Source organism: Hermetia illucens, chromosome 1, assembly GCF_905115235.1.
Source record: "Hermetia illucens chromosome 1, iHerIll2.2.curated.20191125, whole genome shotgun sequence".
Classification (NCBI taxonomy): Eukaryota; Metazoa; Arthropoda; class Insecta; order Diptera; family Stratiomyidae; genus Hermetia; species Hermetia illucens.
This window is the reverse complement of record NC_051849.1, coordinates 12,698,648-12,711,239: the sequence shown is the minus strand read 5'-3', so window position 1 is coordinate 12,711,239 and position 12,592 is coordinate 12,698,648. Positions and strand designations below refer to the sequence as shown.

The 12,592-nt window shown below is 45.0% G+C and overlaps 1 protein-coding gene across 4 annotated transcripts in view; it reads right to left on the bottom strand.

The window, feature by feature from the left end:
• Nucleotides 1–12,592, bottom strand: part of LOC119661393 (diacylglycerol kinase 1) — a 331,394-nt gene that overhangs the window by 253,586 nt on the left and 65,216 nt on the right. The gene's annotated exons all lie outside the window — the stretch shown is intronic.

The following is a 12,592-nucleotide window of genomic DNA, read 5'->3' as shown; positions in this document are numbered from 1 at the left end:
CGCCCAGATCACCCAACAGGTGACGAAAGCATGCTATACGACTATGCGCAGAAAGCGACTGTTCCCCAGTAGGCAGCCCAACTACTGGCTGAAAAACGAAATAGTAAGTTTGCGAGATACACGTTTCCAGGCAAGAAGGCTTTGCCGGAGGCTCAAAGAAAAACCCGGAGGTGAAGATCGAGAGGGGACGCATAGACAATTACGTGACCGCTTAAAGGAGATGATCCGCAGAAATGAAAGGAACTGCTTCAAACAGTTGTGCGAAGATGCGGATATAAACCCTTGACACGGAGCCTACAGGGTGATAATGAAAAGGCTTCTTACCACTCTGTTTCCTCAACACCAAGCCAGCGAAAGGCAAACTGTGACCTAGGTCAACAACTGCCTGATACCTCCATTCTCCGAGGAGGAGCTACGTGAAATATGTGGTAGGATCGCTGACAATAAGACCACAGGTTTTAATGCATTCCTAACAGACCTTTGGCGCTGGCAGTGGTAGCACTTTTGAGGCGTTCTTAAAAGAAGGAATATTCCCTGCCCAATGAGGCTTGCTTCCCAAACCCAGCAAGCCACCTGGAGTTCCAGCACCATATCATCCAATCTGCCTGTTGGACACAATAGGAAAGATGATGGAGAGGGTCATATATAAGAGACTCCCACCCATCATTGAAAGTGGTATTGGCCTGTCGCAACGTTAGTACGCGTTTCGACACGCGAATTCTACGGTGGATGCAATAAGCATGGTACTCGGCCTGGTAAAAGACGCACTGCTGTGCTGAAAACTCTGGTATGGGATGGATGAGAGTTCCAAAGAATACATCGTCGCAGTGCACATCTTAGGGTTTGGCACTGGGCCCCTTCCTGTGGAATGTCATGCATAATGAAGTGCTTGCGCTTCTGGCTGTAGTTGTTGCAACAAAACAAACTGAGGATGTATAGGTTTACGCAACGGGGACGGTAAGAGCGGAAAAGACCTGGCTGGAAAAGGTTGGCAGATGAGAAAACGGAAACGGTCTTTGCGAACCATAGAAAAAAAACATTGTGAAGGTGGAAGTCGGTGGATATATGGTCGTCCTAAGCTGGCTATCAAGTACCTGAGGGTGATAATCGACGCCAAACTAAGATTCAAGGCACACTTAAATTATCCGTGTCAAAAGGCAGCTGGCGCTGCCATGGCACTCGCAAGAATATTGCTGAATGTAGGTGGGCCTTTCCAATGAAGGATATTGCTTTTAGCTGGAGTGGTGTGATTCATTCACCTCTACGCGTCACCTATGTGAGCGGAGGCGTTTGTAAACTCTTAAAAACGGTGGAAGGTGAATTTGGTTTACCGGCTGATCGGCTTTGAGAGTTTGCAGTGCTTTTAGAACCACATGGCGAACATGACTCCAGTCCAGATTCTGGCGAATGAAATGAGTGTAGGGATAGACACACGTAGGAATGTGGCAAGCTCAGAGTCACGTGATGTCTGGCAACGCAAATAGGTTGAGTCTTCGAAGGGCCAGTGGACGCACAGGTTTATCCCTAACATTAGGGTATTGCTTGGGCGACAACATGGAGAAACCAACTACCACGTCATCTAGTTCTTCACAGGACGTGGTTGTTGCAATAGGCAGTATTTATACCAATTTGGGCTGGATGACTCGCCGAATTGTCCTGCATGTAGCGGCACACCGGAGGATGCAGAGCATGCCATGTTTCATTGCCCAAGGTTCGCGATGAAAAGAAGGAGTTGCGGAGATGCTGAGGAAAACTGGCTTACGGTTTTCTCCCCAATTGCAAAAATACGGAATGAGCTGATGAAGGAAGGAAGGAGAAGAAAAGCTCGTGAATACCCAAAGCCAAATCCACTCCGCGAAGTAATACCTAAATGGTGGTCCCGTGGGGCTGGGTCTGGAGAGACCGGGAGTCGTTTTTATTGGGTGTCAATCCCAGACGCGTTCGCTCTAGCTCTGTCGTTTGTGCAGCGACCTGGAGCTGACGTGTCCTTCTAAGATTTTCCACCTCCGTGTACGAATAGAGAGAAAAAACGTATATATATACTAGCGGTATTTAATCTACATGATATGAATAATGACAACGGGTCAATTATTAAATAAAGGAAGACAGTTTCTGTCTAATTGAAAACACATAGCTAATGTCGCATCTTTTCATCTCTTATGAGAAAAAATCAGTATTCCAAATCACGATTCCTTACAAACCACCCTAGGCAAAGCTTAACCTTTCACGTATATTAAGAATAAATCAATTTCTGTCATCACAATTCGCCATACATGTGTCGGAAGAGTTCGCATTTGATCCTAAAACCATGAATAAATTATAAAATTCAATATATATTTAAATTTTAAAAACTACATCCTCTGTTCGCAATTTAAATGAGGCACAGGAATGCTGGAGCCACCCTGAGTGTAACATTTGTTTGGGAGTGACTTCACCACAATGATAACTTGAGTCTAGCTATGCACATAAATTTTAAGGACCGCATACATCCATATCATAAAGGATATTCAATTTAAAAATGATTACCATAGTGGAGTTAACTTTCATGAAGAGGAAGAAATGACTGAATACTGGTTTGGTATGGAGGGACACAACCATTCTACTATTCTGACTAAAAAGATGTAAAATTCTAGGAAGTAACCACTTCCACCTTATTACAGAGAAAGTCCCATTTAACATTCTTTGATGTTACGTTGTTAACTTACTCACAAATAACACATGACATCAGAAGCCCATTGGAACTAAACGAACGATTTTTCCATTTTGTTTCGACCAACAACTAGGGATGAAGAATAATCCATCAAGAACAGAAAAAAAGGACTAAAGAGACGAAAGTCCTGGGGGTTTAACGTGAGTACCTGCCGTGAAGGCTTAATCCCACAGTCCTCCATGCAAGCACAGCGGTCCTGGTTTATACTGAGTGCAGGCTCAGCATTCATACCAATGGATGCGAGGCCTATCTAACACCTCTGCCGCAACTAAGGGGTACGGCGCCCGAGTTGTACAGCGCAACTCCACGCTTGAGCTCCGAGGAGCTCTGCCCGTGATGCAGGCATAACCACAACCACCATGAAACTCCCACTAGGGGGTCAACCGCAAATAACCGGCCCGAGAACACAGGAACAGGAATTCTCCTGGAGCATATGCTCTCAGAGGGCCATCCCGGTACCCATGGTACCAGATAACCTCCGGTGAGGTTTCGCGGCAGAGCCACTTCAGATGAGTTCCTTGCAGACTCGGGTCTGATCACCCTCCTCGATTACGTGGGGAGGACTAAAGGGACAGGGCCCAAAAGAGAAATTATATACGACACACTGGATGTGGATGAGGCTGACGAACACTTTCGAAAAATGTCAATCCAATCTCCCGCCAAATGAGAAGCGAACGCTCCTGTTGAGATTTTTAATGAAGTTCAAACTTTTTGTGGGGATTGCCTACTAGAGGCCTGAAACCAAAAGACAGTCGAATTGGTAGTGTCACATCCCTTAATCTTCCACCAAAATATTTGAAACCACAATTTCAACCAAAAAATCATGTCATCCTGTTTTGGGGCCATAAAGGCATAAATTTTGGTCAGGGAGAGACCATCAATGTGAAAAGATTTTATGACACCCTAAACAAAATTGAAAAGGGCGATTCAAAATAAAAGGGGCGACCTATTGGCAAAGAGGGTCTGCCTGCTGCAAGATAATTCCAGACGTTCATCCACGAATCTTAGGCAATGGATCGTAAGATGGTTCGGTTCCTCGGGTGTACCGACACATTCAGGACGGTGGGAAGACTCGTTCAATCTGAAGCAATGCTATTACTTTATGTAACGACTGTGTCCCGTAAACAACTGTGTTAGGTGGTAAATCAATTCTCTGAGTTTTCGCTCGACGCATCTCTGACTACACGGGATCAGTGTATAAGTCCACGTGCTTTCTTGCACCGTTGCTGCCCTGCGATAAGCAATTATCGACTATATATCAACGGCGCAAGAACCGGTATCCGGTCTAGGCTTGCCTTAATAAGGAACTCCAGACATTCCGTCAAAAATTCTTCGGGATATTTTTCTCTCGAACGCGGCCAAGAGTTCGCAATTTTTCTTGCTAAGAACCCAAATTTCCGAGGAATACATGGGGACTGCCAAGATCATTGTCTTGTACAGTAAGAGCTTTGACCCTATGGTGAGACGTTTCAAATGAAACCGTTTTTTACGCTGAAATAGGCTCTGTTGGCTGCCAAAAACCGTGCGCGGATTTCATCATCGTACCTGTTATCGGTTGTGATTTTCGACCCTAGATAGGAGAAATTACCAACGGTCTCAAAATTGTAGTCTCCTATCTTCATTCTTCCCGTTTGACCAGTGTAGTTTGATGTTGTTGGTTGGTTGGTTTCTGGTGCTGACATTGCCACCATATACTTTGTTTCACCTTACCTTAATGTCCCAGAATCTCGCGCCGCCTGCTCGATCTGGATGAAGGCAGTTTGCACGTCTCAGGTCATTCTTCCCATGATGTCGATATCGTCACCATAGGCCAGTAGTTGGGTGGACTTAAAGAGGATCGTACCTCTTGCATTTACCTCAGCATCATGGATCACTTTCTCGAGGGCCAGGTTAAAGAGGACACATGATAGGGGCATCCCCTTGTCGTAGACCGTTGTTTATGTCGAATGGTCTTGAGAGTGATCCTGCTGCTTTTATATGGCCTCGCACATTGGTCAGGGTCAGCCTAGTCAGTCTTATTAATTTCGTCAGGATACCAAATTCTCTCATGGCCGTGTACAATTTTACCCTGGCTATGCTATCAGAGACGGTTTTAAAGTCGATGAAGAGTTCGTGCGACTGTCCGTGTCCATATTCCAACAGTTTTTCCATCGCTTGCCGCAAATAGAAAATCTGATCTATTGCTGATTTGCCTGTAGTGAAGCCTCTTTGGTATGTGCCAATGATGTTCTGGGCGCATGGGGCTATCCGGCCTAGCAAGATAGCGGAGAATATCTTACAGATGTACTCAGCAATTGCTGCACTGTGTGATTTCTCCCTTTTTATGTATGAGACAGATAATGCCTCTTTGCCAGTCGTCAGGCATTCATTCGCTCTCCCACATCTTGAGCACAAGTTGATGCACCACTTGGTCGCCTCCATATTTAACCAATTCTGTAATTCCATCGGCTCCTGGCGACTTATGATTTTTAAGCCGATGGATTGCACCGGCTGTTTCTTCTATACTAGGTGGTGGCAGTATTTGTCCGTCGTCTTCAGTTGGCGGGACCTCGAACCCGCCGATGTTTTAGTTGTTTCAAATATCCTTGCTAGAAATAAACTAACCTTTGCTCCCTCTTATCGTGGATAATCCAAGTACCCTTGAAGCTCAACTTGGCATCACTCAATGGTCTAGATATCTAGAAATCTGATTTTAATATGACCTTGTAATTACCACCCCGAAGTTTGGCGGAATTGTTTTTTCTGCGATTGGTAATAAGGACCACCTTCATCTTTTCGTCCGCTAGGTCCAGTTTAATAGTTCGTAACTACGCTTTGATTGTGTGAATAGTTTCACTTCTACAAAGTTTCACACCGTCGAGGAGTTTCGACACTGCCCCTCCGCCAGGTCGTCTAAAAAACTAGTTAACGTTGCCTCATTTGGCAGTGAAGACCAAACACTCCGCTGGGCGCTCCAACACGAACCCTTGAGGAACACCTGCGGTTATAACATATTCTTCTTCCGCCTCGTATCGAAAAAATCTCCCCCAAAAAAACTTTTCATTGTTCGGGTTAAGTGACCAGGAACCACAAGTTTAGGTAAGGTATCTTTAATCCAACCCCAATGGGCCGAATTAAAAGAATTTTCAACTTTTGGCGCCACGACTTCACAACGCTTACCGACCGGTATCTACCGAGCTTGATCCCCAACCGGTGGTTTTTGTGTCGACCGCAAAACGGGCTTGTCGAAACCCATACTGCCGCTCCATAGACCAACCGCTAGCACGACGCACGGAAGTAGCCTATTATATATCATCTTCTCCAACATTTTGTCCATAGTGTCTAAAAGGCAGATGGAGCCATGTGAAAAAGGTACACCAAGTGGTTTTTGGGGCTTCAGAAACAATCTCTGCCTCTTCCACCGGGTGGGAAATCCCCCATGCAGGATTAAAATACGCTTAGGGACCATGTGGGCCTGATTTTAGTAGCCAACTTTAGGACTTTATTGAGAATTCATCCAATCGCAGGCACGATGATCTCAACAGCGAGGTTTCCTCGTTTCATCAGCACTTTCTTTTCATACTTCGGTGGAAATGACGTCGCGGCATTATATACTCGCATGCCTCAGTTACCCGCTGATATAGCTGACTCACTCGTTCCCTTCGGGTTGTGTTGGTCCTTAAAAAGTCATCAGGAATGTCTCCTCCTTGGAAACTCCAATGGACCAGTTATCCGGAAGGTGGGCACACGTCCCACGTAGCTAGTACAATGTTCAGCTCCTCGAAGGTTTCAAAAAGGATAGGATGGGATGGTGAACTCGGTGGGCATTAGACAAAAGTATAGAAGTTTGCACGTACCAGTTGGATAAAAGTCGATAATTGCTGAAAAGCCCATACTCCTAACCAACCATCATTCTCAAGACGATTTCGGCCGAAGTTTCTACTCATTGACGATGTTATCAAAAGTCCAATGGATAAATTTTACGAAAATAATACAGGGCGCGGCAGCATAACTTCCTTTTTTAAAATGCGCGCCACTCAGTTAGTTGATGTCATAGCGTAGCGCTAGTGATCTCGTTCAAGGGGGGATACTGTAAAGTTTTGTCCCGACACGGTTCAGTCGCCATCATGTGCTGGAATAGTGAGGACCGTGCCTTTGCCGTTGAGGTTTACTTTTCAAGCGGATGTTCGGTTATTGCAACACAGCGTGCATTTCGGAATCGCTTTAATTTAGCCCCGGTGACCCCCGTCCCAGACCGCAAATCAATTGTTACATGGGTCACTACATTCAGACAAACTGCAAGTGCGACAAAAGGAAGGACTAGAGTCCCTTGGCCCGTTGGATTACCTGAGAACATTGAAGCAGTGAGAGCATCAATGTTGCGATCGCCACGGCGTTCTGCGCGCAAACACGCATCTGCCCTTGGACTATCCGATCGTTCTGTGAGAAGAATTCTTCGTGATGATCTTCATTTTCATCCCTATAAGATGGCGATAGTGCAGGAACTTTCAGAACGTGACTTCAATTCTCGGATGAACGCGTGTGAGCTTCTTCTTGATGTCGTTCCCGAGGGTGCTATTGTTTTTTTTAGCGATGAAGCCCATTTTCATTTGTGTGGGTCGGTTAACAAACAAAACATGCGCTACTGGGCTGACACCAACCCTCGAAAATTGCATCAAAAGCCTTTGCATTCACCCAAAGTCACAGTGTGGTGTGCAATTTCCTCAGCTGGAATTATTGGTCCCTGGTTTTTTGAGGAAAATGAGGTTACAGTGACAGTGAATTCGGACCGGTATGTAAACATGCTACAGAATTTTTTTTTCCCACGGCTAGAAAATTTGGATTTGGGGGACACTTGGTTCCAACAAGACGGTGCAACAGCACACACTTCAAGAGCATCGATGGCTGTTTTGAGGGAACACTTTCCAGAGCGCCTTATCTCAATTAGAGGCGATTTGGAATGGCCGGCACGCTCTCCCGATCTGTCCCCTTGTGATTTTTTTCAATGGGATTTTTTGAAATCCCGTGTTTATGTGAACCGTCCAAGAACCCTACAAGATTTGAAGACCAACATCCAAGAAGAAATTGCCAACATAACACCTGTAATGTTACGAGTGGAAGATGTTGTCGCAACGCCTGCGCAGTCACGTGCGTCCAATGCAGGAACGCCCTGATGACTGGGGCTGGGCTCTGGAACTCGACAGTTCGGACATACGGGCTTACGTGTGTTCGGGCGCCCGCAACCGAAACAAAAGACTTTGGGATCCTCCCAACAGTCTTCAAATAAATGTCCAATCTGCCGACAATTCCAACAGACCAAGTCCAAATCACGATCATGAATCTCAGACTGAGGATTTCCTGAGATGTTCTTTATGTCAACACCCTCTTCAGATTCAGCAGAACAGCTGTGCAATTGATGAGAGAGCCTACTTGAGAGACGCTCCTCTAAAATTTCGCTCTGCTGCACTAACTTACGCAGCTCGCGAACCATACTAGCCGGAAAATAGAGAAGTTGTCTCTGAACGTCGGGTCTCAGCCCACGACGTAGCAACTCTACCAACTTGTCTTCCCTTAAGGAATTTTCTAGCCTATTGGCCAGCGAACGCACAGCTTTATAGTAACTGTCGAAATCTTCAGATGGACCTTGCGTGCGATCTCGCATCAGTTCAAGGATATCCCAGCCATCTAGAGAATCCTTAAACGCATGGCGAAGAGCCTCACGAAAAGAGGTCCACTCGATTCGTCCGACAGACTGGTGGTAGTCCCAGTACCAATCTGCTGCTATGTCTCTGAAAAGGGTGTGTACATAAGTACACAGCAGGCCGAAATCCCCCTGTAGGGTTGTGTTGGTCAAAGCCTCCACGCGGAACAAGAATTGGTTGATGGGCAAAGTTTTCGATGTGCCATCAAAAACCAAGTCCCAGGTTGCCAAAATTGAATAACCACGATCCGCTGATTTGGTATTAAGCGGTCGTGCCTGGCATCTATACGGCGAATCGTCATCGTCAGAAACAGTAAAATCGTAGATATAGTCGAGTCCGGATCTGTCGTTATGTCGTTGAAAGTTCTCGGATCCGGACCTGTCGTCAAGTCCGTGAAAACCAACGTCACGTCTATGGTCATCTATGTAAAAATTATCTTTATTCTGTCCATAGTCACGTCTGTCTTCAAAATGCACTGCATGAGTTGAAGCAGGCTGATGTTGAGCTGCCTGATGCACTGAGTGCGTGTTCGGGTTCGAGTCTCGAAGCGGGACAAATACGTCGCCCTAGCATCCCGCGTGGAAGGATCAACCCAACCCACAGGATCTCTCCTCGCCGCAACATGCCAACGTCAGTCGTCACGGCGTGTTCGCAGGTCAAGCTCCGCTGAGCTCCACTGACCTGGAGGTAGCGTGGAAGGAAGGCGATGAAGGTCGCGAGACCCGTGATCTCGTCGATGTGACATTTTGATGGTAAAATTTAAAAAAAAAAAATAAAATAAAATTGGAAACGACCAAAAGGAAGTCCAAGAAAAAAAAAAGAAAAAGAAGCGAAATTAAAATGTCCAAAAGCGAAAAAGGAAAAAAAAAACATAAAAGAAAGCAAGAAAAAGTTGAAATATTCGAATCAATCGAAAAGAAAAAGAAAAGAGAAAAAAGAAGAAGAAGAAAGGCAAAAGAAAGAAAACAATGAAAAAGAAGAAAGAAAAAAAAATAAATTACGAGGACTCCTCTCTCTCTAAATTTTCAACTCCTGTAATCAACTCCCGCGGAATTTCTATAAGGGACATCCTCAAAATGAATAACTGGCCTGAGGATGTCGAGGAAGGGTGGGAACCTCAGAGGTCGCGCCTCATACAAGATCTAAGGCGGAAGAGACAATAATTGAGACGGTGATCCGTCGTGGATCTTCCCCTCCTTGATCGCGGCACTCGGGTCCGGAGACTTACGGCTCCACGCGCACGGTCGAGCCGTTTTTTTTTTCTCTTTTCCTTTCTATTTTCCAATTTAGTTCGCGTTCTGTTTATCATTCGATAGGCCGTCGCGACATCCTATTTAACGTCTATTTTAGAATCCGGTGCGGACCCACGCATCGGAATAGACACGTTGTTTTGAGTAATGAAGCGTGAGGGATCAAAGCGCTCAAAGGACGCTCCCCCCCCCCCCCCCCACATTCCCGAGCCTGGCTAGCACAGAGGCGTGCAAGAACGTGTCGACCAAGCACTTTGATGGAGCTTCAATCTTTGTAGGCGGACCTTCACGGTCAATTTAGCCAATTTGTTTAGATTTTTGGGATAGCTCTGCCCTCTAGGTCGTTGTCGGCCACTAAGGATGATCGACCTGATCTCCTATAACCACTCATATCATTACACACCTGCTATGCTAACAAGAGTCATGACAAACGCCAGAAATCGGTTTACGCAATCTATGGAGAATGGGGGACGTCACCTAACAGATTTGATTATAAAAAATAAATAAATATTTTCCGATGCATACAATAGTTTTTATTGAGTTTTGAAAAAAGGAAGTTATGCTGCCGCACCCAGTATAATAACAGATGAATCCATATTTGTACTTAGTAGTTTGGTTGACTAATTGTTTCGCCAAAGAGAAGAGTAAGCTGTAAAAAGCTGATATATTGAATACACCCAGCTTCCTGCAGAAACGTGAATGCGACCTTCCACCCATTCTGAAGGAAACATCCGTCATCCACTAAGTCGCATATAATTTATTCCAACATGTTCTCCTAAATGCTTCTTTACTAAGTTATTCATGGCCTCGACGAATAATTAGATTCCAGATTTGAATAAATCTAATAAACTATAGTCAAAAATATTCATATCTTCTTAAAATTCCTCGTAAAGACTCTCCATTTCGTGACTTCATAGAAAGCTCGTCATTTGACCGAAAAATCCTAAATATGCGCCATCATAATCTGAAGCTGTTGTATCTTTATTCGAAAGATAAATTTTCATTTTGCTCAGAGTTACATGGAACGTCAAAACAACTTCACTGGCCTAGATCGGCCGTCAGGATATATTCACTGAGTAGGTGGCATGTTAAGTGGATAGATGAAATTGAACAAAATTGCGCCCCGAAATTAAATTCAACAACCCGTCATCATGTCACAGCATCCAGTAGCTTCGGGGTTTATTCCTGGACCGTATTTGTCAGGGCACGTTCATGCCAGAGCGCTATTCCCTTTGCCATTGCTTAACACCAATATCAAGGATAAAATATTCACCTGTCAGGTAATCATGTCCATTACCGAGAAAACACTAAGCTATTGGTGTTCCGTACGACCTCGAAGCAAGCAGATGCGTACGTGTACACGAATGTATATCAGGCGTACAAGCTGTTAATATGGCAGAGGTTCAATTCAATTTGCATCTCAATTTGTGATTTGGTTTTCCTTTTTGCTTGACAGTGTATGCGAGTATCTAGATTACACGTGTATTAAAGTTTCATAGGAGAGTTCAGTAGAGCTTTCTGTGAATGATTGATTGCTCCCGTCAGTTGCGACAGGAAGCTAGCTGCTGGTGGATTTAACTTAATGCTCTCGTAATACGTAATATGTTCAAAATATAGCACCAAATTGACTAAGCCCAATTGTAAAAAGGCATTCCCTCCTTACTTTCTGCTTTATTTTCTGGTCCTCTTCCTCATCGCAAATGAAACGACTCCGGCGTCAAGAGCGCAAAGTGCTCCCCAACTATTCTAACACCTTCAGAAACGAAAACCCGTCCAAATACATCTCCAACCAGATTCTGTACGACTTCTGTCAAACCCCCCGACGACATCCTAGCCCGTCATGTCATCAACTTCCTTACCCGGTGCCAATCTGATTCCAACCCACCTATTATTCACGCCATGCAGGTCCAGATTGTTGAAGATCCAATCACAAAACCGATTTTTTTTATCTCTAAGATAAAATAGTCTTCCACGCAGGTGACTACTCCCAACCCCAATTTTGCAACCTCCCCTATCCCCAGCTTCTAGTCCCAAAGCGCCATCGTTCGCGGTTACCTGAAATTTCCTTTCTCTCCTCCCCATTTCCCGAGACCGTGCCTTCCTCCTCTAATGTTCTACGCCACGTGCCCTTGGGACGTCACCCATCTTTGGAGAATGGTTCCTACTGCATGGCATGGCCAACAATGCAATTGTCACCTTTCCTTAATGTGTGACCTATATACTGTCACTTCCGTCTTCAAAACACATCGCCATTGAATGACAGACCTGTGCGCCGATCAAGTTCTTCGTTCTCAATAGGATCAGGTCAGCATACTCCAATGATACAATCAGGTAATTGCATTTTCAGATTTTAGACAACGAAGCGAAAACGTATCTAACGCTATTAATTCGCCGGCCGACATCCAGGCTTCCTAGATATACAAATTGATCGACACTTTCGATGCTTTATCCATCCATGAAAATAGGGAGAATGCGATGACCCGTCAGACTAAGAGCCTTCCACCTCCTTCGAACAAGACAGCATGAAGAACCCCACCGATAACAAGAAGAAATAATATTGGCGACAGGATGCAACCCTGACGGACTCCGCTTTGGACTTCAAAATTCTCTGAGATTTTACCTTGGCGCAACACGTCTCAGTATCTGGAACCGGATCCGATAAGGAGAAGCTCATCGATTATGAGATCTCCCTCAACATCTAAGGTGGAAAAGGACCTGGACCACAAGAATCCTGTTAACGCCAGAAAATGTGCGGAAAGAAGAGTAGTGTCTTTGGAGCAGAAGTCCGACCTGGAAGAGTCATACTACGTTTTGCCTGAAGCGAAAATTGTTGATTTGTCGGAGTTCATCAAAGATAAACACCAAGCAATCAAGCACATGATGAGAGCCATCAGGGTTCTGCATAACAAATCGCGGGAAGATGACAAAGATTTGAAGTGGAGTCATAAAAT